General features: G+C 48.9%; 1 protein-coding gene across 11 annotated transcripts in view; it reads left to right on the top strand.

Moving 5' to 3' along the window:
- Positions 1-679: 679 nt before the first annotated feature.
- CXXC5 (CXXC finger protein 5) overlaps positions 680-24,066 on the top strand; it is a 53,655-nt gene continuing 30,268 nt past the window's right edge. For 2 of the 11 annotated variants that reach the window (XM_074212872.1, XM_074212863.1), the window contains exons 1-2: positions 680-797; positions 18,126-18,185. The gene's annotated coding sequence lies outside the window, so the exon portion shown is untranslated. Of the gene's footprint in view, positions 798-1,034; positions 1,055-3,297; positions 18,186-24,066 lie in introns of those variants that run through there. The other 9 variants (XM_074212871.1, XM_074212861.1, XM_074212873.1 and 6 more) reach the window with 7 other exon arrangements.

Raw genomic sequence — 24,066 nt, 5'->3', positions numbered from 1 at the left:
AAGTTGTAGAAAAAGCTTTAGCCGAACTAGTGAGAAGCGAAAACGCTAATCCAGACCCCAAAAGAAGGGAAAGAAGGATGGGGAGAGAGAAAGGGATGAGAGGGAAAGAGGGAGGTAATGAAAGAGGGAGAGGGAGGGATGCAGGGAAGGAATGAAAGAGAGAGAGAGAGGGAGGGAGGGAGAGAGAGAGAGAGAGAATGAAAAAGAGAGAGAGAGAATGAAAGAGAGGGAGAGAGAATGAAAAAGAGAGAATGAGAGAGAGAGAATGAAAGAGAGAGAGAGAGAGAGAATGAAAGAGAGAGAGAGAGAGAATGAGAGAGAGAGGGAGAGAAGCTGCTGCTGCGGCGGCGGCGTCGGCGGCGTCGGCGGCAGTGGCGGAGGCGGCGACGGGGCCCGGCGTCCAAGTGGCCAGAGTGTGGAGGGGAGGGAGGGGAGGGAGGGGAGGGGAGGAGAGGAGGGAGGGGGAGGAAGGGAGTGGGAAGAGTCCGGTCCGGGTTTTGCCTGCAGCCCCCGGGCAGCGTTCAGTGCTCGGAGCTCCAGCCCGGGCGAGCGCGCGGCGGCGGCGCTGGGATGTAGAGGCGGCGGCGGCGGCGGCGGCGGCAGGAGCAGCGGCGGCGGCGGCGGCGGCGGCGGCGGCGGCGGCGGCGGCGGGAGGGAGCCGGGGCAGCGAGCCCCGGCGGCGCCCCGGGACCGGCACCGGCACCGAGTCTGCATCGCTTCTCCGGGGCCATGCGCCCTGCGCCCTGAGCCCCCCCGGCGCGGCGGAGCGCGCAGCCTCCTCTCCCTTCGCACTGAGTGTTAGTTGGGCTTCGGGCTTGTTGTTTCTGGGTTTCGGAGGGGGCGGGCGCGGGGGCAGGTGCTTCTCCGCCGCCCTCGCCGCGGCCGCTCGGGCGTCCCCGGGCTGCGGGGCGGCGGCGGGGCGCGCGGCGGCGGCTGCCCGGAGCGGCGGCGGCTGGTCGGCGCGGCTCCCCTGCTTTTCCCAGCGCCCCCCTCCTCCCCTCCCCTCCCCCCCGCTTCTCGTTGGCGGCGGCGGCGGCGGCTCCGGAGCTCTCGGGTAGGTGTCGGGGTTGGGGCCTCCCCTCCCCCCCGGGCCGGGCTCCCCCGGGGCGGGCCGAGCGGCCGGGGGTGGGGGGCCCGGAGTTGGCTGGAAGTCGGAGGAAAGTTTGCGGGCTCTCGCTTCCCCGAAGTTCAGGTGCGGAGAGCCGCGGGCGGGGGCGCCACCCTGCGGGGCTCGGGCCCCGCGGCCCCGGGAGGAGGCGGGGAGCGGGGAGGTCCGGGCCCAGCCTCCGCCTGCACGGCCGCGGCCCGGCGCTGCTGCCTGCTCGGTCGCAGATCATTGAGTCCAGACAAAAAGCGGGGTTTTAGGGTCGGGGTGGGGGGGCGTGACCGCTCTGCGGCGCGGAACTGGGGCGGGGGCCGGGTGCGCTCTGCCCCCCGCTCCCGGTTGGGGTCAGCCTTGCGCTCCGAGTTGGAAAAGGGGGTTCCCTTGGCGGGGGCGGGGGTGTTCCCCGACAGAGACTGGGGTCCCCGGCCTCGGGCAGGTCGAGATCTCCGGGTCTCTGCCAGAGCCCCCCCCCTCCCCCAGGCTGCTGCTGACCTTCCCCCTCGGCCGGGGTCGGCGCCTCGGGGTGGCCCTGGGGGCGCAGGAGGTCCGGTCTCTGCCTCCCCCGTGCTGCCCCTGCCCGACACCCCCTCCGCCCGCGGCCCTGGGCTCACTCGGAGCCCGGCGCCCCCCCCTTCCCGCCCCCCCATCTCCGGAGTGTGTGGGGGCGGCGCTGGCCGGACTCGGGGTCCTGCGGGATCGGGATACTTTCAGACCTCGCCACTCGGCGTCCTCGGCCCCGCAGGGACGCGGGGTGCTGGGCACAGCCAGCAAGTTTGGCATTTTTCCCCTTCAGAGTGTTTGCCCCCTCCCCGCCCCTTCTCCCTCCCTTCGTCCGGCCCGGCACGGGGGGTCCTCCGGTGCGCAGGGCCGTCTCCGGCGAGCAGCGTGGGCTGTGCCGCGGCGCGCCCGGCCGGGCGGTGCTCAGCTCCGTGCGGGGACCGGCGGGGGCGGCGGGAAGACGGGAGGTGGCGGGCGCCGGCCGGGCGCCCCCCGGCAGCCTAGCTCCCCGACTTGACTCCTTGGCAAGGGGCACAGGCCGGCCCCACCTGCCCGGTAGCTGTCTGGCTCGCCAGACCCCTGGCCGGTCAGCGCGATACGCATTTATTAAGCTCCTACTGTGTTCTCCCCAACCCCTGCACTGCCCTTCCCGCTTTGGCTTCTGGAAGGTCTCACTCCCTTTAACCCCTTCCGACTGAGATTGTCGAAGTAAAATTACCTCGCCCCAGGAGGAATTTTAATTTTCTTCTCGGAAACTCTCCCTTTAGCGCAGCCCCCCCCACAACACACACACACACACACACACACACACACACACACACACACACACACACACAGATTTTCGGTTGAGTAGGGGTGCAGGGAATCCCGGGCGATCATAGACTTAGCTCTGGAACTGTGGCTAATGCTGTCCTTTTTGGGGGGCATTGGGCAGCTGAGAGGGGGAACCCTAGGAGCTGTCAGAACCATTGAAGTCCCATAGGGAAATGGGAAACAATTTCGGTTTTAATTTCATAATAACTAAAAGAACTCGGGGGGGGGATGAGGAACGCACAATTTTGGGGGGGAAGAGTGGGGCTAGTGCCTTTTAGTGACTTGCAATCAGAGTAAAAATTAATGACCAGGCCCCTAGGGAGAGGGAGACTTTGGGCCAGATGGGTTGAAAGTCCAGTAATAACCCCACCCTCTTTTGTCCCTGGACCCCGAGTAGCCTTTAGGTTGAGCTTCCCGCACTTGGGGGGAGCCGTGAGGGGCCTGAAAGCCAAGTGTAAGGGTGTCGGTTAGGAGTATGGGTTTGTCATCTGGGAGAATGGGGGTTTGACCTCTGTCTGCCTGCCCTTTAAACCGCCGAGGTTACCCTGGAATGGGGAATGGGTTCCTGCCTCAGATCCCTACAGATCCCCCAGCCCCCACTAAGTTTGTCCAGGAAGTGTGCCTGGGAATGGGGGTGGACCCACTGGGGTGCCCTCCCCTCTTTCCCCTAACTCCCGCTGGGGTTTGCCTACAAAACACTGAATCTCTTTCAACTTTTCCGCTGAGGCCGCCTGGCGGGGGATGTGAGAGCGCCACGCTGGAGTCGCTCGGGTGCCGGTTTGCTTGGGGAGGGCCATTTGAACACTGAGGCATTTTCTCACAAGCTGCCAAGCCAGGGTTCTAGAGCCCACAGACTGGGAGGAGGGGGCGGGGACTGGGGGGGTGGCTGTCTTCTGTCTTTCCTTCCCCAACCCCAACGCCTAGCCTGGTGGAGGTGACATTCCAGGAAGACAGGTTCTGTGGACATGTCCCAGGTTATTGGGTGTGACCTCTGGAGGTGGGGAGTAGCACCTAAAGCTTGTCCAGAGTTTGGGAGAGGGTTACCCATGCCCAAACACTGTGCTGTGTGAATAGGAAACTTATACAGGAATTGTGGAAAGCAAAGGAGACAGACCCAGCTCTTGAACGAAGGGGTGGGGGGGGGGTGTGTGCAAGGAGCAGTATTGATATAACAGATTTTCTGCCTCCTGGATTTCGGTGGAAGAGAAACAGGAAGATTCCTTGGAGGATTGGGGGGTGTGGAGAGATGTGCAAAGTAATGTTAATACTGATGGGGGGGGGGTATTCCCTTCCCAGGAGCTCAAATCTTGTTCTCCACTCCTCACCTCCCACCCCCTTGAGTGGTTTAGAAGATGCTCTAAAAATGTTCCTGTAGCTTGAGAGGACTAGATGGCAGTCCACCTGTGTGGGGTTGGGGGGAAGGTTGGTAATTGAAACCTGACCCCTCTCAGTTAGATGGCTGATGAGCAGAGCTTTTCCCACACAGTGGGCCAAAATGTATTATCTCCCCCCCACCCTTATCCACTCCCTTTGGTGCTGGAGAGGTTTAACCACAGCACCCTATTTATTTATTTATTTATTTTGGATAGAGTTGTTTTTCCTTAGCTCAGCAGGTGATTGGTTTGAGGTCCTAATAGTCTGTGGACAAAGCTTGTTGATTTATGGGTTGCAGGATTTTATCTTGTGAAGCTAGGAATGTCCTGCCCCCAGTGGGTGGAAGGGACCTAGAGTCCATCTCTTTTTCCCACCCTCCCCAACAGTTCTTTTTATCGGTGACACACTAGGACTCCCTCCCCAATTCTCCTAAACCTTCACATTTTGAATGATAGGATTCTTCTACCCATTTGACAGATGGAAAAACTGATGGAAGATGATAAGATTGGGATTAGTTTCTAGGGCAGTTGAAGTTGCCCAAAGGGAGTTTCTTTTTGGAAGTGGTGGGCCCCCAAGGCTGCTTTCTCAGTTTGGAGATAGAGGCTAATTGAAGTACTGCCTTCCAGAAACATTGTATATGTTTGGGGAATGGTGCCTGAATTGCCCCCAGAGTAACTGTTTTGTGGGTAGGGGTCTCTAGGCATATCCCAATTTCCTGGAGGGCAGGACAGAGTATGGGGCCTTTTCATTTCAGGTGTTCCCCTCAACTTTCACACATAGGGGATCAGTGTATGGAGATATCCCAGTGGTTCTCCATACAGTCCCCCTCACCCACCCACCCCCAATATGGGAGTAGTGGGGGTATATGGAGAACGTACTGGGACATCCTTGATTAAGTGTATTAATAGTTAAACTCAGCTCATAGCTTAGACTCACCAGACCACGAAAAGCCTCCGCCAGTTACTCACGCTCTGTTGCTCAGCAAGAATATCCCGCTCAAGTTTTTTCCCCCATGCGCTCTCTCTCTCTCTCTCTCTCTCTCTCTCTTTAAAGGTTCTCCCTCCATCCTGCAGCCAGGTCTACCTAACCCCACCTCAGTTTATAACTGAGAAAGGGTCCTAGCCTGATTCCCTGGAGAAAAACAGGTCTCCTCCCTACTCAGTATCTCCACCTGCCTAAACTCAGATCCATTGTCAGCTGACAGAGGTGGCTGTGATGAAGGGTGTGAGTGTGAGACTGTGTGTGTGTGTGTGTGAGCAGGTGGGGGAACTGTATAAGAGATCTGAGCTTAGAATGTTCCTACGTCTCCAAATGTATACCTCTATTAATGTGCTTTGTACATAAGCTCCTAATAAGTACCCTTTCGTTTATTCATGAAGCTGAATCAAAGTAGGTTCTATGCTAATCCATAAATATATGTGTATCTGTACAGGTTTCCAGTCCAGTGTATGGACACACAGACATGTCTTTGTACACTTGTAAGTTTGTGGAAATCCCCCGTGTTTCTGCTTAAGGGAACCCCTCCATTCCTCCCCAGTCCTCTGAAATCCTGGCACAGACCCCTTCATGCTAAGACTTCTGTCCTAGACACTCATAAATCCCTGTTTGTTTCCTTCCCCTGTTAACCATCCCCCCCCAACCCCCAACCCCCTTCATGGGGCTGGTCCTCCATGGCAGATATCTTTTTCTGCACCCAGAATTTTGGATGCTGGAGGAAGACAGACTGGGGCCCTGGGTGACAGTGCTTATCCCCTGAGATGGCAGCCTGTGATTATAGGAATAAAAGGATTTTAAGGTCATAGGTTTGGTTTCCCCCCTCCCAGAAGCCATGCAATAGCATAAAGGCTATGGATGTGTGTGTGTCTGTGTGTGTGTGTGTGTGTGTGTGTGTGTGTGTGTGTGTGTCTGCAGGTTGAAAAGAATCTCCATGTCAGCATCATAGATATGCATGTGTGGGGCTAGGGATGCACCTGTCAGCTCATATGTGTACCTGTGATTATGCATGTGTGCATATGTATGAGATGGGGATAGTGTTAAATATGGAAAGATGTACCTGTCCCTACCCTAGGAGAGCCCCTCCTGTCTTTGTGTGGCTTCCGTGTGTGTGTGTGTGTGTGTGTGTGTGTGTGTGTGGTGTTGTCATCTGGGACATTGGCTGTCCATAATTTCCTTTTACTAAAAAGGAGACAGGAAATTCTTAGTAAATGTCCATATAGGTTTTTTTGGGGTTCTTGGTCTTCAAGCCACCTCCCTCATTTCCCTTTAGCTCCAGTTTATTTTTTGGAAGTAAGGTGGGGGGAAGCAGCTTCAGGCCCAGGTCCTCCCCAGGGAGTGGAGGTCATTGATCATTGCCCCCCACTGCCCTGGTCACCTGGTCTCCTGGCTGTACTGTACTCAGGGTGTTAACCCTGCCCCTCTGGCTCAACTCCAGGGCCTATAATTGCATTCTGCTGCCTAATCCCCCAGCCAGCTCAATTAGATCTCGAATTCTTCTTCATTTCCTGCCTCCCATGCTGGCCTCCATTCTGGAATCAAGGCCCTCCCCAGTCATACAGATCCTTCTGGTGCTTAGAGATCTCTGGGGAGAATTAACCCTTTAGACCCCAGTCCCAGTTTGTGACAAGGGAGATAGTACCCTGACTAGAGAAGCCATTACAGCTAATTCCTGGCCCTTTGACCATGATAATAACCCACTTTTCCCTCAACAGCCTTTCCTCCTTTTATAGATGAAGAAGCTGAGGCCCAGGCAATTGGAAAGATATCCTCTATGTCTTGAACCTAGTGTCTAAATGGCTATTCTAACCCAATATTCCCTAGTAGCATGTCCAGTCATCTTTTTTTGGTTATTTTATTTTTTCCAATTATATGCAAAGACAGTTTTCAGCATTCATCTTTTTAAAAACTTTTGAGTTCCATGTTTTTCTACCACTCTCCCTTCTTTCCCCCTCCCCATGGCACTGTGATCTTTTAGCACATCTGGGTCCTGATTGTAGGAAAATTGAATCTGTAAAGTGGTTATATTATTTTAATTCTTCTTGTGTATTTCCACTCAGACAGATTACCATTTCTTACATAATTATAATTCCAAATAATGTGATTTTTGAATGAATACACACACACACACACACACACACACACACACACACGTACCATGCTGCCTCACCATTCTTCAGTTTCTCCATCTTGAAAATGGGGCTGCTACTGTTTCCCCTGGAAGTTTGGAATGAATCTCTTTAAAGTTGAAGGTTGATCTCTTCTTCTCATACCCTGGGTTGGTTAGATCTCAGTTGGTCAGGATCTGGATTATAATTGGTGGTCAGTGGTGTCCATTTTCACTTTTAGCATAATCTTTGACTTTGATACAGCTTTGTTACTGTTGCCTGGGTAAATACTGTCTCTCCTATTAGACTGTAAGCTCTTGGAGGGTAGGGAGTATCACATGCTGCACACACAGAAACTTTTCAATAAGTTTTTGTGGTTGGTGAAGATAGGGAGAAACAGTGTTTAATGTGAATATCTAAGAGTCCAATTCTTCCCCAACTCAAATTCCTTGGAGCATTGCCCCCTCCTCCCCAGGCTCCTTACCAAGCTGGGAGAGGCCAGCTGCCTCAGTCCATTCCCTGAGACAGACAGGGAGCCTGTAAGGAGATTTGGGGAGGTAAGGGCTGGAGGTCACCTCCTCTTCCCCAGGAGGCTCCTTGGTGGTGGGGCTGACAGGCGGCCTGGCCTCCCTGAGGTTTGTTGGCAGCTTTGGAGACAGCTTGAAAATGCAGGGCTGCCTACAGATCAGCTCACAGAGCTGTAAAGGTCTCTCCATCCCATTACTAATCCCCCAGAGCTCCCCCACTACACCAACCCCTATAACCACCTCATCCCTGTCCTTTGCAGCAAGAGGGAAAGAGAAATAATATTAAAGCCAGAGAGCATGCCCATAGTTCTCAGCTCTTCTGGAGAAACCTTCTGACTACCAGTTATTCCCTTTCCCATGTCCTTTTCTACTTTGACATCTATTGTGCAATGATCTCAGGGGTAGGAGACAGAATGATTAAACCCAGGTTGAAGGATAGACAGACCCTTTCCACTGCATATCTGAATCTCCTACCTTCATTCAGCTTATGGTGCCTTTAACTGAGTTAGTGACCAAAATCCTAGCTTAGTCAGACAACTTTGCAGGAACGTGCCAGGGTTGAGGATTTTACCCAGAAGACTTTGTCTTAACTTCTATTTTGGGAGGGGGACTGCCCAGTTTTCTCCTCCGTCTTTCCCCCTGCATTGCAGTTGCTTCCCTATCATGGATGGATGGGTCTTAGTTTACCCCTTCCTTGACAGACTTAGCACTGACATCTTGAGACCTCCTCTGCCTTTCTGGCTCTTCCAGGCAGACAAAATAGATACCAGTTCCCCTAGGCAAAGTTTTGGGGAAAGGTCTGAGTAGAATGAGAGGGCAAAGGGCACAGTTTCTTCCAGGAGGCCCTCTGGGCTTTTGGTATGATGTCTCTCTGGCATTATTTCTTGAACACTCTTCTAATCCTGTTTCTCTGACCTTGTACTCTTTCTCTGTTTCTGTCACACAGTGTCTGCCCCTCTGTCTGCCTTTTTCACCCAGAAATTATCCTTTTGACTATTTCTGTTATCTACTACATCTCTTCCCTCCCTACCCTATATCCTTGTCTCTTTCTCTTCTCTCCGTATCTCTCTCTCTCTCTGTCTCTCTCCCTCTTTTGTTGCCATCTTTCCCTGCTGGAACAGAAACCTCAGAAACCTCCGCAACTGGTCCAAGCTGCTTCTCCTCCCCAGAGTCCACCTCTTCCTGTCTCCTCCTCCCTTACCCCCCAGCTGTGCTGTCCATGAGAGTGCTGGTTTTTATTTATTTTTCTGTTTGTTTGGGAAAAGGGTAGTGGTGGCCCTGGCCACTGAGACTCTGAGAGCCTGGAGCTGAGGAGAGCAGTGGGTACTCCTGCTTAGCTCCAGCCCTCACAGGAATTTGCCTGGATGGCTGGTGGCTCTATATTTATCCCTTTCTCTCCCCCACCAACACTGGCCTTGAGCTAGGCAGGGCCAGGCCTGCCCAGCAACCCAAAAGAAGGGGAGGGGAAAGGAAGGGAGGTCAGACCAGCAAAAGGACCTTAGTCACTAGGAAATATACAGTGCTGTTTCCATTTACCAGTCTTTCTGGGGACCTGTCAAAGAAACTGGGCTCCAGTGGCCCCCTTACAAAAAGCCCCCTAAGCTAAGCAGTACCCTCTGCCTTTCTTTTCTTCTCCTAGCCAGGGAATACACTCGGTTTCAGGGAGTCTTAAAATGTGTCCTTCTAGTAGGAGAGGGAATCATAGTCCCAGAATTATATCAGCACATTTAGATTCTGAGGCATGAGGCTGTGGGTGGGCCTTGTTTCCTGTATGTGTATGCATGCATGTGTTTAGGGGGTGGGGGTTGAAGTTGATGGGACAACTGGTGGACTGAGCTGGGGGCCACTTCAGGACACTTCTCCCCTAGTGGGTGGCCTCAGGAACCACTGTCCTGCCCCTTTTCCCTCCCTTGGGCAGCTTTCTTGAAAGTCTTGTGTGGATGTGAACACTCACATGTTGGGTGTGTGTGTGCAGGGGGGTTTTGTCGATCACTGGGAAACCTTCCCATCCCTCCCTTGGCCTCTTACCCCAAGGATCTTTACTTCTGGGAACTGTTAGCCACCTGGCCTAGTTGGACAGATGGGGGTTAATTGGTTCCCCCTACCCCAAGTTCTCCCTAGTTCCCTTATTTGGGGAGGGATCCAGAGTTCAACATCTCCCAGCCCCCGTCTCTGCCCCTTCCCAGGGCTCTGCCCTAGGCTTGAAATCTGGTGACCAGAACTATGCAAAGTATTTTAGAACTGCCTTTCCCTGCCCTGCCCAACCCCCCTCTTCCATAGGGCCCCAGTGAGTCTGGTACCCTGGACAGTCACATGTGAACATTCACACATGCAAACATATGTTTTTCAGGCTGATGTATTTGCATACATGAAAAACACAAATTCTCACTCCTCATGTTGTCAGCCACTTCTCTGGGGGTCATCCTGGTTTGGAAGAACGCCCCCCCCCTCTCTTTTCAGGTGTCCTTTCCCCCAGATTTCTGCCTTCTCCAGTTCTGGAACTCTGCTCTGGCCTACATTTAGGGAAGTGAGCAACTCTTTCTGGGTCTCTGAAGTTGCTCCTTAGGTGTCTCAGACTGGAGGGAGGCTGAGTCAGACCACGACAGGCCCCAATAGTTAAGAATTAGGGGAAGACCTTCAAGATCCTATCAGGGGAAAGAATCCCAAGGGCCCTGTGGAGTTTTTAGGGTTTATCAAGCCCTGTTTCTCTGATTCTTGTATGGGCATTCAGTGTAGTGTAAAGTCAGATGACATTAAAGTCATGGATTTAGAAATAGAAGGGATCTTAGAGGTAATGTAGTCCAGTCTTCTTATAGTTAAGACTTGCCTGAGGTCACATAAATAGGAAGTAGCAATAGGAGGATTTGAACTCAGGTCCTGTGGTAGCCAAGGAAAAACCTTGAACTGGACTCCTGGGTGCTTCCTGTCTAATTAGGGTTTGTCTAGGCACAAAATGGGCTAAGGACCCCTGAGTTCAGAATTAGAATAAAAGTCAATTTAGTCCTATCCGCCCCCATGAGAAACAATACTATCAGAGTATGTGTGTTCATTCATGTATATAAATGGATGTTACACATACATATGTATACTCATTTTTGTGAACACCAATTGTATATAAAGCCTATGTATAAAGCCTCATGCCAGGTTCTAGAGCCTGTGTGTGTGTGAGACAGAGATGGAGATGAATAACACTCCACCAGTAATAGGGATAAAATACAGACATAAACAACCACAAAGCAAGGCAGTGTATGATAAGTGTACCAGAGAGGGGCATAGTGAGGGAGGGAGGGACTAAAGGAGGAAGAATCACTTCTAGATTCACAGAGGAAGTGATATTTGAGCTGAGACTTGACAGATACCTAGGATTTAGGTCAATGGAGATGGGGCGAGTAGGGAGAATGGAAGCATACGTACAATTTATTCCAATTTATTCACACGTGTCTATGTGAACTAGAGGCTCAGTTTGTGGGACTGCAAAATGGGGATAATAATGCTTATGTTGCAACTGATATGAAAAAAATAGCTTTGTAGAGTATAGAGCATTATATAAATATAGTATTTATGTCTCCTATTTAATTTTAGTTGTAGAAGGGTGGGAACATTGAAGTTTGATGGGAAGAGATGGACAGAGAGGTAGCATTTAGGGAGGAGGGTTTTTGAAGGGGTAGCAGGAGCTTGTTAAAGGGCCAGAGTTGGCTTTTTTCAAGGACAGACAGAAAAATCAGAGAAATCACTTGGAAGAAAATCATGTTTCTCATCTGTAAAATGGGCTTGACAATTAATTCCCTGCCCTCTAGTGAGGCTCAGATGAGATCATGGGTGTGAAATCACCCTATAAACTGTGAAAGTATAAGCAAGGGCAGCAGGTCTGAGTATAAACCTGGGGGAGCTGCTTTCTTTTTCCTGGCTTTTCTACTTACTTTTTGGCTGTTAGCCTCCAGGCTGGGGACTCAGTGGGGGGACTAGGAGCCCTCATTATTCTCTTATTCTCCCCTTCTTTACTCAGAACATAACCAAATGGCTGAACTGGGGCAGGGATTGATGGGAATTCATTGTAGAAGGCTTGGAGGAAGAAGTGGGTGATGAGAAGGGACTCCTGAAAAGCTTGGCTTGGCATATGAGAAGTTGGTGGGAGGTGGGGCATGGAGATGGCTCCCAGCCCAAGGGGATGGGAACCCCAGTGTATATATATGCCTGTGTGTGGGAGGGCCCTGGGCATTTCCCCTCTTTCCACTCTAATGAACCACAGGTGTTGGGAATAGTCCGGTGGCCCTGGAATGGTAAAGCACTTTGGGATCCTGTGTTGGCAAAGAGAGGAAGCTCTGGGTTTGTGAAGTGGGGGGTGGGCTGTTTCTATCCCCATCTCCTCATTTCTCGATATCCTTGCCTTTTTTGAAATCTTTTGGGGGAAGACTGAATGGGGGGAGTGGGAGACAGTACTGGAATAAGAATTGGGACCCCTCCCACCTTCTGCTTTATTCCCCCTCTGTTTTACCCCCCCCCCCCGTGTTTTCCTGTAGTCACCCAGAGTGGCCTGAACTTGTCTGAGCTTCGAGTGTGTGTGTGTGTGTTTCTGGTACCCTGGGAGGTATCCAAGATACTTATAAAAATGGTGTGTGCTGTGGATTGGTGTGTAAAGGGGGCTGGCTCAGGAGTGGTCTAACCAGGGCTGAAGGGGAGAAGAGACCCTCTTTGCTCACCTTGGCTTCCCCTAGAGGAGTAGGGGATTAAGTTGGTCAGGCTAACAATGGGTGAATCATCTTAGTGTAAAGGGCCCAAAAGCTTCCAGCTGAACTAGGAAAAGCAATCCTGGTAGCTTGATCTATCTGAACTGCAGAATATTAAAGACAAAAGGAATCTTTGAGCTCATTTAGAGCTCTTAGAGTTCAACCCATTGTCATTTTAAGGAGGAGCAAACTGAGTCTTAGAGAAAGAAAGTGAATTGCCTAAAGTCACTCACATTGATTTAGCAGCTAGAACTAGGCCTAGAATCTGACTTATTTCCAATGACTTGGGATAGGAAGGGAGATATGAGGGATGGGGTGACTTGGGGTTCTGAAAGAAGCTTTCTTTTAAATACAAGTGGAAAGGAGAAAGGCTGCAAAGAAAAACCACCAGCCTAAGCTCACCACAATTGCCCCCTTGTGTCCCCCCCCATCTGGCAATGGGGTGAGTAGGATCTGGTGGCTGGGAGGGGCTGAGCGGAGGCCTGCCATGCCTGCTGCCCCTCAGTGCCCGCCTACGCTCCCGAGTAACCATCATGAGGAAGAAACATGGGTTGCTGCTTCCAGCAACAGCAGGGCAAGCCGGGACCGCTTCCCAGCTCCCCTTGTGACTCACTCCCTGCCGGCGACTCCCCCTCCCTCCCCGCGGGGGCCTCAGCATCCCCCATCTGTGCAATGGGGAGAAGAGACCTACTGCTCCCACCCCCCTGCTGGCCAGTCCGAATGCTAAGCTGGGAATCTTGATTCTTTTCCTCCCTGTGAGAATGTGGGGAGCCACTGCAGGCTGGGTAAAGCTGAGGCAGATGGTTGCAAAGACCTCCAAGGATTATCCTTTCTCCTTTGCCTCCAAGAAATGCTACCTCCTAAACCAACCCAGGTGGCTACTCAGTCCAGCTTCAGGCTCCCTCGAGGGTATGGCCCAGCTTGTTTGGGGAAGTCTTTCCTTGTGTCTGATTTGAATCCTTCCTGTTGTACTGGGAGTCCAGTTTATGTGACCTGCAAAAACTCAGTTGAGAGAGAGAGGGAAGGGAGGGCTCCATAGCCCAGGGAATGGCAATGGGGTTGTGGGTAGACAAAGGACTGTCTGGGTGGTTCTCTGAGAGACTATGCGTGTTGGTTGGGGGCGGGCCCCATTGGATGAGAGCATCGGAAAATCCCAGCTGGGTATCAGGAAGTGTTTCCTCTCTGACATCTGTAGGTCTCTACTTTCCCAAGGGAAGCTGTCCTGTCCAGGGCTAGGCAGGAAAGTAGAGGAGAGACTCCAAAACTCCCCTCCCTTTTTCCCCATAAACCCCAGTTCTGCCCCAGGTTAACTTTTGGATGGGGGAGGAAGAGAACCTGCTTCCCTTTCGATCATCCCTAAAATCCCTGAACTGTTGAAGGGTAGGGACACAAGGTAGCCAACTTATGCTGATGCCATCCTGGGATGAGGGAGAAGAACCCCCTGTGCAGTTCTCATTTTCTTTTTCTTTTTTTTTTGGTTTTTGCAAGGCAAACAGGGTTAAGTGGCTTGCCCAAGGCCACACAGCTAGGTAATTATTAAGTGTCTGTGGTTGGATTTGAACCCAGGTACTCCAGGGCCAGTGCTTTATACACTATGCCACCTAGCCGCCCCGGAGTTCTCATTTTCAAAGAGCCCTTCCCACCCCTTACTCTGGAGCTCTCAGTCTGAGCTGGGAGCTGTGGGAATGGTGGATTACTATTTAATCAGTTTTGAGAGGTGGAGAAGACTAGGGAGGGAGGAGGTATGTGCATAATTTGGGTGGGGGGGAATGCCTCTGAGTCCTGCCTGGGATGTTTCTAAGGGGAGGCATTTTGTAGTTGTTCCAGCTGTTCCTGGGTTTGGCCTCCTGGGGGTGTTTGAATAAGGGGTGGGATGTGCTTGGTATCTGGAGGGAGCTGAATTCAAGGGCCTGGTTCAAAGGTGGTAGGGTGACTGAGGAGGCCGGATCCAAGTAAATAACTGTCTCCTTCCATCCAATTATCTTACTGAAAGTCAGTGTCCAGAGACCAGGAGTGAGAGGCAGTAGAAGGTTCCTAAAGTAGCTGGGTGTTTCCATGGTTGGGCCTTACCAGAAGCAGCTACTACTAAGGCCCCTAGGGATGTAGTGACCATATGGCTTAGTCCTGAATAGCATGGAAAGCCTGTCCTAGGCCCAAACTTTTGAGGGAGACAGCTCCCAGGACATCTGCAGAGACCTCTAGGGAAGGTGAGGGAGGGAGCAAAAGAGGAGGGAGAAAGGCTATGGTGGCAGTGGGCGGGGAGTAGAGCTCAGGAACAGCGGGTGTGAGAGCAGCCAAGTATTTGAGCTAGCTGTCAAAGACAGACAGGCATGTGGGGAATTCAGTTCGTGTTGGGCCAGAGATCAGCCGGGCAGGGAGGGGACTGTCCACCCACTTCCCTGCAGAGCCTTAGAGGTTTTAGCAAAGCAGAAATTGCCCCTTTTCGCCTCCCCTCATCCCTCCCCTCCAAGCCCTTTGGGACCTTCCTCTCATTTCAGTCTTTGCCTGTGGGTGGGGGTGAGGGTTGGGAACAGGAGGAAGTGAGGCTCATGAGCTGGGTAGCTGAGTGACTTTATTCACTGTGAGCAAAATTGGGTGGGGGTTGAAATCAGGGGTGCTCTGTCAAGGGCTACTAGGTCAGAATACCAGGCATCTGGTTTATCAGGGCAGAATGCCTGGCTCCAGGGACCAGGGACTGGTGTCAGATAGCCACAGGCCTCCCTAGGGAAAGCTGTTCAGGTGCTAAAATTAGGGAGTGGGGTGACAGGGGTGCTATAATCTGCCAGAGCCACTCCCTACATTATCCACTTTCCCTTCTTTTAAGGATCTAGGGGCCCTGGGAAGGACCTGGTATGAGGGATGGATCTGGAGTTAGGGCAGGGATCTTGCTTATTTCTAGATAGTGATCTTATATGGGGACCTTTTTTGGGGGGGTGTTGAGTGCTCAGAGAATAGAGGTGATTAAGAGGTGGTTGTTAAAGGTGATCAAGAGGTGGTTGTCATCATTGGCTAAGGAATTGGGCCTCAGTATCAATTGGCGTCCTTGGATACCCTTTCTAAGAAGATTCACCCTTGCTGCCTGGCAAGGTTGGTTTCCTTGTGAGCTACAGAAGGAGGGGAACTGGTACTCCCAGGTTTGAGGATGAGGCCAGACAGTGAAGTGGATGGAGGAGTCAGCCTGGATTTGAATCTCAAGTCTAACACTTAACCTGGGTGACTTGGAAATAGGGATTTTGGTTCTGGACTCTTAGATTCTTCTTTTGGGAGTTGGGGGGGGTGCTTAGTCCATTTCCTGGTTATTACTAGGGTTATTTTAATGTATCATATCTGGAACAAGTTTTGGAACAGACCTTCTTGGTCCCTTTGCCACTTCTATTAGGTAAAGACTGCTTTAGGAGAATAATCAGATTGGGGCATGTTTAGGGGTGGCAAGGCTATATTTAGTGGACAGCTTAGAATCTAGAAGGCCCTGGAGCAACTGCCAATCCCTGGCCCTCCCCTTTCTTCATTTTAAACCTCCCCCTTTCCCCATTTGCATTTGATCTATACAGAAATATTTTCTCCCCTCTTTCTCTTCCCTCCCCTAGCTGTTTGCTCATCAGGGAGGGGACAGCCCTGCCAGGAGATGGACGAGATGACCCGATAGGGTTTTCCTGTCTCGGGTTTCCATGAAATAGGAACCAGAATGACAGCAGTGGGCCTGGCCCACAGGAGGAGACCAGAGCTGAGATGTGAAGGAGGAGCCTAGACCCAGGACATGTGTGTGTGTGTGTGTGTGTGTGTGTGTGTGTGTGTGTGTGTGTGTGTGTTTGGGGGGGGTATGCCAGCCATAGTGCTGGTCTTCTTGAGGCCTCTGAAGGCAAAGATTATTTATCAATCTGGCCTCCCTCCCTGCCGAGCCGTCCTCCTCCACCTCCCCTGTCTCTGGTTAAAAAAAAAAAAGTATTGGACGCTGGCGAGCTGAAGAGAAGCAGCAGGATTAGCTTGGGGAGACGTGAGTCACAGGCTCTCCCATCAGCCCCACACAGTCAGCGCCTCCGGCTGAGCAGGGGACACACACACACACACACACACACACACACACACACACACACAGTGTGTGTGTGTGTGTGTCTCTCTCTCTCTCTCCAGATTTATCAGGTTATTTAAAATATCATCCAAAGTTCTCTGGGAGTTGAGCTGCCTTGATTTTTATGAGGGCAGTCAGTAGCCAGGTTGGGGACTGTAGAATTGGGGTGAACCCCAGTAAATATAGGCTGAAATTCCTGATCTGATCATAGAGTTCTCTATCACCATCCCTCTCTCCTCCTCCCCATGGAAGCAGTTTCCACTATGAAAAACACAGAGGCATAGGAGGATTAGGGAAAGGATAAACTATATGACTTCAGGTAAAGATTAAGACAAAACAGCAAAGTTTTCATGCTGATGCACCTTGGAGATTAAAATGAGAAAATCCAGCCCCTTGCTTGCAGTTGACAGGTCTTGGAGGGGTGGTACAGAGCGGGAGAGACAAGCTGCTGGCTGGGAAGGGAGGGAGTGGAGAAGAGGAAAGAATCGAGAAAGAGAAGCGGAAAATCGATTTCCCCAGCAGCCAGGCTTTGTGTGGACAGTGGCTGCTCTCCTCTGAGGCTCCCGCCTCCCCCTCCCCCTCCCCCAGCAGGCAGCAGACTGGGGAGGTGTTTTTTTTTTTAGGGAGGGGGAGAGCTACAGACCTTCCTCCCTCCTTACCCCCCCCCCCAAGTCCCTAGTGCCTGGGCTCTAGAAGCCACATGAGGTATGGGTGGAGTGACTGAGACCCCCCTCTACTCAAAGGCCTGCTGGGTTGGTTCCCAGGCCACTGCCCTGCTATTGGATAGGGCCCCAGGAGTCCTGGCTCCCAGCCCTTCCTGCTTTCACATTTCTGGGTTCTCACTGGCTCCTTCAGCTGGGGAGGGTGGGAGGGAGAAGGAGGCTTTCTTGTTTTCTCTCCATTACCCCTCCAGCAAACTGGCACAGTGAAGGCACATGACTTGGCCCAGAAACAGGGTGTCTCAGCTTCGTCTGACCTCCCTCCCTGCAAGCCAGTTTATGTCTCTAGCTTAGAAAATGGGTAGAGGGTCTCCTGGATGGGATATAATTGTGAGGGAGTGAAGGTGCTAGAATTGAGAGTCAGCATTGCCATGGGAACCTGGAACCCCTGACTGTTCTCCCTCACCATCTCCTCACCTTTGTGGAGGTAGATGATGCTGTACAATCCCCCAGCAGCTGGTAGATGAACATTAAATGAGTTGGGATCTCATGGATAAACAGGAAGACCACTAAGTATGGTGTGCACAGTGTTCCCTGCCCCCAAGAGCATACAGTCAAATAGGGAACCAGACTGACACACAACTAATCAACATGGCTGTGTCCAGGTCGATAGTCTAATTAGAAGCTTGGGGGCCAGGGAAGGAACAGATAGGTTGGAGTCTAGGGGTATACTCAGGGAAATAAGAGAGACAGACAGACAGAATGAGACAGAGAGAGAGACAGAGAGAAAGAGTGTGTTTATGTGTGTGTGGGGGGGAAGTTGTGAAAATTCTATTGGGAGGGTGAAGCAGGAACCTTGAGACCTTGGGGAATGTGGGAGTAGAGGGTAGGAACCTGCTGCTTCTTTCCTGCTTGACAGCAACTTTGAGAGGATAAGGTGGAGAATGATGATGTTGAGGGGAATTCAGCATAGTGGGAAGAGTACCAGATTAGTCCATCTGAAACCCTGGCCTCATCTTTTCTCAATTGTAAAATTAAGGTGTTGGATCTATAAGGGCTATTTAGTTCTGTCATTATATGAATTTTCTCTTTATATAGACCTTTCAAAAGTACAAAATTCTGAAGAGGTGGGGAAGAGATCCATGACTTTGTCTCTCTCCATATATATCTATATCTATATGCACTATATACATATGTGTAGATGTATGTATTTGTATATATTAAACTTAAATTTTTTTTTTTTTTGCATCAGTGTCCCAGTGATTTCCCCTGTGCCCCTGTCCTGTCTCCCTAGAATCTTCTCTCATAACAAGTAAGTACAGGTCAGCAAAACATAACACTGACTGTCTGGAAATGTATATCTCATTTTGCTCCTGTAGACCACCACCTCTCTGACAAGGTTTAAGATGTATGCTTTTAACCATCAGTTTTGGAGTCACAATTGGTCATTGTATTGATTAGAATTCTGGAGTCCTTCAGGATTATTTCCTTTAGATTATTGTGCTCATTATATACATTACATTGCTTTCTTCTTACTTTATTCTGAAACAGTTCATGTAAGGCTGCCCAAGATTTTCTAAATTTCTAATAGCTATCATTTCTTGTGCTTCTTTAAGATAATTCTATTTCATTCATAGTATGACAGTTTGTTTAGCCATGTCCCAGTTTATGGATGCTGACTTTCCTTCCAGTTCTTTCTTATTATAAAAAAGTGCCGCTACATGTTTTTTTTCCCCCTCTTTGACCTCCTTGGGACATATTTCCAGTGGTAATATCATTAGGTCAAAAGGTATTGTGCAGTTGAATGACTTTTCTAGACTATTCCACATTGTTTTCCAGAATGGTTCATGACCATATTTATTCTCAGGTGGAATTGATATAGAAAGTAGAAAGAACCCTAGACCAGGAGCTAGGAGACATGGTTTGTAGTTGTGGATTCTGGCTGTGACCAAAGTCATGTGGTCTTTGGGTTTCAGAGACCTTGTCTCTATAATGTTGGTAGGGAATGAGATGATCTCTTGAAATTCTTTACTTATATGACATTTGGGTCTATCTTCATTATTCAGAGTCATTGAGTCTAAATTTTTTAGCCTATGGTTCCTGAGATCCTTGCTTCCCTTGTCTTCTGACACTCTGGTACCCTTTGACCTGGGGCTGCTGCCAGACTTAAGTAGGCCAAATGGCTTTTCCAGCTGAGCAAGGGCTCCTTGTACAATGAGAGAGAAGCTGAGGAAAATCCTCAGGAATGAGTAGGAGGACTGGGAACTGGGAAGGAATGGTGTTGGGAGGGGAGGAAGTAGAAATCTGGAGAAGAGCACTGGGAAGGGTAAGCAATGAGGGACCTCAGGCAGTGAGGCAGGAGCCCTGGGAAAACAAACCTCTGCAGCAACCCAGGTAGGGAAGCTCAAGCCATGGCACAGGTTGGAATATTTTTCCTAGCTCCACCGCTGGAGGGGTGGATGAAGGTTTGCTACTGTTGAAAGAAAAAACATACCTTAACCAAGTAAGGTTTCTTCTGACTCAGTCTCAATGTCCTTCCTCTGGGAGGCTGATGAGGAAAGGATCCTTACAGTTTTTACCTATCTTGGAACATTATACAAGATAACTGACCCAGTCCTTAGAGGTTCCTCTAATATGAACTCTAGGATATAGATGTGTTATATCTATTTATTTACTTATTTTTCCAATTATATGGAGAGATAATTTTTTGTAAAGTTTTTTCTCTCCCACCCTTTCCTCCCTCTACTTTGATATGGGTTATATATGAATAATCATGTTAAAATAGAAGTAGGATATGTAACATAGACTTGGGTGTCATGGAGAAATGTTATTGAACACCAAGCATTTATTAAGCTCCTATTGTGTACTGGGTAGTCACTGGTAATATATAAAGTTGAAAAATGAAGATTTCTCTGAGAAGAGGTAGAGGTGAAGATATGTGGTAAAGGAAACTTTGGCCCGAAGGGTTAAAGTCAATTCTGGTAATTCTCTTTTTAAAATTTTTTTTGGTTAGGCAGCAGGATTAAGTGACTTGCCCAATGTCTTACAACTAGTACATATCAAGTGTCTGAGGCCAGATTTGAACTCAGGTTATTCTGACTTCAGTGCCAGTGCTCTGTCCACTGCACTAACTAGCTGCCCCCAATCCTGGTTATTCTTTTTTAATTTAATAACTTATTTCTAATTTTTCCTGATTGTTTTTTAATTAAATATTTTATTTATTTATTTTCCCAACTACATGCAATGGTAGTTTTCAGTAGTCATTTGTTTTTGCAAGAAATTTGAGTTTTATATTTTTCTCCCTCCTTTCCTTCCCCCCTGCCCCTGACAGAAAGAATTCTAATATTAGCTTGTGTGTGTTTGTGTGTGTTTTTGTGTGTGTGTGTGTGTCCTAGAACCAGGCATGTCAGAGGTCATTTAGACTAACTTGAGCAGCAAGATAAAATATCTTCCAGGAAATACCATTCAATTCTCACAAGAAACCTCCAGTGATTACAAACTTCTATTGGTCAAGGAACCTGTTTCCTCTAGAAATACCTAGTTTACTTTGTTGTAGTTCTAAGTAAGTGGACCAAGACAAAGCAAGTAATAGCTAAGGATGAATTTGGCACCTGGTACCTGGGGGACTACAAAGTCTGATAAGAAAGAAAGGAAATTTGTCTGGGTTAGAAAAGGGGTATTTTCCCACTGTGGAAGGATGAGGAGATTGAACCTGGAAAGATCTCTCTTCAGGTATTAGAAATGCAGAATGAGTTGAACTGAGAAGGTCTCTCTGATCAAAACCAGAATGAGGGAAACAGGAAATGAGGAAAGTGTGTAAGGATCCCAGGACTAGTGATTATCATGAAGAGAGACAGGAAGGGGAGCCATTTAGATACTTAATATGTCTACTTCATCTCAAGGACAGCCTATGTGTTGATCCAGTCCACCTAGAAAACCACCTAGTGGTGAAAGTCAGTGATAGAGAACTTGCCAAGATCTGGTTCCCTCCTGCATTAGGATTTTAGGGTCTACTTTGGGACGAAGCAGATGTTCAGAAGCCTAGCCTCAGAGCCTAGCCAAGAGGTAGTCATGACAAGGACTGTATCTGATTCTCTTGGTCTTTTCTAAATTCTGGATGAGGGTTCACAGGTAATCAACTTTATTATTGATTGAACAATCTCTGTATATAAATGGTGTTGTAATTTATTCATCCTAGAAATACTGAAAATCTACCATGTGTATAACTTAGTTCTGGATATTATAGTTGATAAACTAAATTTTACCCTTTGGGAATTTTTTGTCTCATATATCAGTTATTTATACTTTTTTTTTTAAGTTAGACTTTTGAATGGTGTAAGGAACTTCCAATAAGGCCACACCTTCTACCAGTGCTGCTAACTACCAGATCTCAATCCATAGTTTTTAGAGAGTTGCCTGGGGCACTTGAAGGTTAAGTGACTTGTTCATAGTCATCTTTATGAGATTTTTAAGCTCTTTCAAATCCATCATTGTCTCTATTCCATCTTCAAATTTTATGCAGGCTGTGTCCCATATCTGGAATGCCCCCTCTAGCCATTTTGGAACCTATCTGGATCAATCCAGACTCCGTTTAGGTCCCTTTTTTAGGGGGCAACTTCCTGTTTTAGTACTTCCTCATGGCACCCTCCCCTTCCCCCTTATTGCTTTGTATTTACTTTGGTAACAGTTTTGTGGGTTTTTTTTTTCACTTATGTCGAGTTTTTTTGTTCCCCGATACAATGTAAGCTCCGTGAAGATAGGGACGATTTCCTTTTCTGTGTGTGTGTGTGTGTGTCTTTCTATACATACTACCACCTCACCTTATGCTGGCTCTTAATGATTATTGAATTGAATCTGTTCTCTTAACACCCTGAGGAGAAAGGTTTTGAAATTTTAATAGTAGGGCAGCTGAGACAAAGAGATGAACAGACTCCTTCCTGACAGGAAGGAAGATAGAGGAGGCCACTGTCCTGGATGGCCTGGATTATGGACTGCTGTTTAAAAGCAACCTTTCTGTTCTGTCAACCTCTAACTTAAGAGGTTGAGGTATAGTGGGGTTCTTAGCCTTCAGAACTATTCCTAAGACCTCTGAAACCCAGATGGCCTGCAACAGATGGTGGGGGCATAGACTTGGAGGCAGTTACCATGTTGCTACATGTGGGTAGAGGCGTCACTTTGGCCTTTCCCCCATTCCAGGGCCCCCTCTTTGCCAGGGAGCAGACCTATCTGTGCCTGAAACCCAACCCCGGAGTCACTTATTTGTTGCCCTGCCTACGTGCAGCATTAGTTGTCAAGTATATGAACTCCCTGGGGCTTTGGGGAACAAAGGACTTTGTCCAAAAGGGTCTGATTATCTAATGGTGGGAGCCTGAAGAACAGGGGAGAAGTGCTAGATTGGTGATGGGGCTGGGGTGGGGGGAGATAGATAGACTGAACTGTTCAACAAGGCCCCAGTCTTTCTCCTCACTATGACCTGGGAGAGATTTGGAGCTGGGAGGGAGAGTTAGTATATAGCTCTTGTGATCAGCCTAACCTCCAAAGGCCAGGCTAGGAATGCTTGTGTTCGTGATAGGTGGCCATTGGACTGGGGAATGAGGGATAGTAGGAGGAAGAGGAGATGATGGGAATGTGTGGGGAGTCAGGAAGTATGAGAGCCAGAGAGAGAGAGAGAGAAAAAGAGCTTTCAATATAGAGTATGAGAATTGACTTGAGAGACTGGTTTAAAATTCACTAAGGTCCTTTTCTTTTTCTTCTCTCCCCTTCCCTCATTGCCTTTAGCCTCCATCTGGACCTGGGTTCTATTGTGTGGGCCTTCCTCCTCCAGGGAAAAGGAAAGGCCAGGTTATAGAGAAGGGAACTCTCATGGACTGAGACCTACCCACTTGAGCTAGCAGTTTTATGCTGAAGGAAGAAAATTATCCCATAAGATACCCTTTAAATTGCTGTTGCAATCCTCTATCCCTCTTTCCCAGATTCTTATTAATCTGTGGAAGGAGGGAGATGTTTAAGGATCTGCTATTTAATGAAAGCTCTCTCAGTGATTTTCCTGGTTGTTTCGCCCTATTTATATTCTGTCCTGGGTCACTGTGACCCTGGGCAAATGTTCCAATCTTTGCGCCCCCCCCATGAAGCAAAGTCAGCCAAGCTGTCCCCTAGACAGCATATATCACACCTTCCACCAGGAGGTAGGTGGGTTAACCTTGTTGCTTTGCCACCAAAAGGATCCTCATCTTTTCTCTCTTTTCTTCCTTCTTCTCCCCCATACTCTTCCCAACACCCCTACCAAATATTCCAAACACCAGACCTTAAAATATTTTTTGTGCAAGCTCATATTCATCACCAAAATAACTTGAGGTATGGGAAACAGAGGCCTAGGGAGGTTAAGGGCCTTTAAAATCTGAAAGTTTCAAGAGAAAAGATAGGAACAATTCAGTTCAGTAATGGTATAAGTTGGGGAGAAAATACATAAAAAGTCAGGAGATCTGGATTCAAATACTGCCTCTTCCATTGTTAGTTATATCAGAATAGGTTTCACCTCTATGAGTTTTAGTTTCCCAATCTGCAAAATGAGAAGAAACTTTATGCTACTCCCTTCATAGTAATTTGGATAAAGCCATAGAAGTTATTCTTATTAAATTTGCAGCTGACATGCAGATGGAAGAGGTAGTTAACACACTGGATAAGAGTTAGCCTCCAGAAGTATCTTAACAGGCTAGAAATAGAAAGATGGGTTGAACTAAATAAGATGAAACTTAATAGGAAAAAATGTAAAGCCCCCCACAGTTCAAAAAATCTTTAAGACAGAGGAGGTATGATTAGATAGTTTGAAAAAGATCCAGTGTTGGGTTGTTGTTATTACTGTTGTTTTTAATGGACTAAAAGTTCAATCTGAGTCATTAATGTGACATTGACATAATAGCACCATCCTCCAAAATTTAATTCTAACATTAGGTTGCATTAAAAGAGGCATGGTGAACAGAATGAAGTAGATGATATTATTACTGTATCCTTCCTTGGTTAGAGCCCACATCTGGAGTAGTGTATTCTGTTCCAGGTGCCTCATTTTAGGAAGGTCATTGATGATCTAGAATGTGCCTGGAAGATAGCCATTAGAATGCTATCAGAAAGAAACCAGGAAAATTTAACCTGGAGAAGAAAGGACTTGGGATTGGTGGTGAAGAAACTGAGAGTGG

The sequence above is a fragment of the Macrotis lagotis genome, chromosome 1 (genome assembly GCF_037893015.1).
Source record: "Macrotis lagotis isolate mMagLag1 chromosome 1, bilby.v1.9.chrom.fasta, whole genome shotgun sequence".
Taxonomy (NCBI): Eukaryota; Metazoa; Chordata; class Mammalia; order Peramelemorphia; family Peramelidae; genus Macrotis; species Macrotis lagotis.
This window is presented reverse-complemented; position numbering and strand designations above follow the sequence as displayed.